Source organism: Fragaria vesca, linkage group LG3, assembly GCF_000184155.1.
Source record: "Fragaria vesca subsp. vesca linkage group LG3, FraVesHawaii_1.0, whole genome shotgun sequence".
Taxonomy (NCBI): Eukaryota; Viridiplantae; Streptophyta; class Magnoliopsida; order Rosales; family Rosaceae; genus Fragaria; species Fragaria vesca.
Window position 1 is genome coordinate 7,708,371 of NC_020493.1, and position 2,257 is coordinate 7,710,627.

Here is a 2,257-nt window from a genome sequence, read left to right on the forward strand (position 1 = left end):
GAGAGAGAGAGAGAATTCAATAATCATAGGTATGGGGGTATCTGCCTTTCTGGGATTTGTTTGTTTGCTGTGCCTTGATTCTTTGCCTGGTTCTTTGTCCAGGGCTTATCACTAAAACAATGAGAATCAAACAAGCTAAGGAAGCTATACATGATCTGTTTACAAGGCTAGAAATGGTATATTATGAACTGTAAGAACCAACAAAAAAGAAAAGAACAAAACAACACTACAGTTTCGCTAATCAAGTTACAGGATTGGCGCAAATTGATACCGAATTAGTCGATCTCGATCAAAATGACCCCTTAAACGTACATTTGATGGTAGATTATTGTCTTTGATAAACAGCTAAAACAATTACAGACTTACAGTTTGTCTGGCATGAAAGATTCCCCTAAAAAAACAAGTATGCCAGAGAATCCTATGATTTTGATCTAAATTAGAAAAATGAAAATAATTAGGTCAGAAAAAAGAGAATCATATCTATTTTCACCAACAAGAGAAGACAAGAGGACCTGTCCAGTTCTTCCATCCTCGTCAATTTTTCTTCAATTGTCCATGTATATTGCCAATCAAGCTATGAATGCTGCTCTGCTCAATATGAGCCCTCGTATTGAAGGACCTCAATCAGTCAACTTCGACGATCTTGATCAAACACATGGACCATATATCTGGATGTAGGACAGTAGGAGATAACAGCCACCAGCTTGCTGAGAGGTGAGCATCATTGTTAAATATCCAGAAGAGATCTTCATTGGTGAGTTCAATGGTGACACGTGACAGTGACAGTGGTAGTTGACCAGTCTTCTTGAGACTGAGATACAGTGAACCCCAAAAAAAAAAATATATATTACCCTAGCCCAGTAGCCATCTTTCTTCTTCGATCTTCTTGTTTCTTTTTCCTTCAATAAAAAATGGCTGGGTTTGGCCTAACCTATTGGGGAACCAAATGCAGCTGTAGCTTATGAGTCACAGTCTTTGCACAGAGATTAATTGGGGAATCGAACTGATGAAATATTCTTCAACAAATGTTGTCGATCAATCAATCGATCGATCAATCAATCAATCGATCAATCAATCAACATTTTATTTGCACAAAAGAGGAAGAAGAAGAGGGAGATGAACAGGGAAAGGACGGTATACACTGCAGAAAAAAGGATCACGATTTGTAGAGCGAGGCAGGCCAACCGTTTTAGGACATTTTAGAGGATGAGTGTGACTGATTGAGCAAATCACTCGAAATTAGGATGGCTTAAGGCAGACATAAATGTCATGTCCTACATTCTATCTACATTTTAAATGTTGGAAAATTGTTAAGGAGTGGTACATGATATTGTCGGTACACATTCAATGTGTCCTTAGTCAAGGTTCTTATGTTTGTTAAACTTAGATCTATCGATAAAGTTAAAAGAGACAAATGACAAGCTAGTAATAAAGTTAATGAACTCGGTAATCATCAAAAAAATTTACCGTTTATTTGTTTGTTGTAGCTAATAATTTTAGTAACGACAAAGTCGTTAGATAACTTCTCAATATATAACAAATTATTTAAGTAGATTTTCTTGTATCTCAGGCAGAGATAAACCGTTAACGGATAGTCTACACACGTTAACGGATGATCTACACACGCGTCAATTTTTTTTTTAATTAAAATAAAATGTCGAATTTGAATCATCAAACTAATTTCATGTCAGTTGAATTAAAGTCAGTACTTTTCTCTATGATTATGCAAAATGAATCCCCAAATTAGAAAAGTATTCAACTCCCTTGATGCTAATTGAAAATCAAGCCCTTTATAAATGGAACAAAATCCTCTAAATTGGCTTTTAACAGTGATTCAGTGTCGAATAAAATAAAAGCAGTACAAATTGAAGCTTCCACAATCAATGTCAACCAAATCAATCAATTTTCTCGAGGGTCCTCTCCCTGTACTCGATCTGTAGCCTGTTTAACATGAGTACATGACCATCATCACCACCATCATCAACTTTCTGCTACAGTGTTCCCAGCTATAACATGGAACGGAGCCGTTGGGTTTTGGCTGTTGGTCCCCAGATTTCGAAAACTTCAAACTCAGTTTTTCTTAGAAACAAAAATACAAAATCCACGCAATAAAATATAAAGACTATACCAAGTTTTGGTTGCATGCTCAAACAAACCGCTTTTGCAACAATGTGGTGTGTTCTGCTTACAGAGGTGTCTCTCTGTTTATGTCTATAACAGATCTCACACCAGTCACCCACATCTCTCTCTCTCTCTC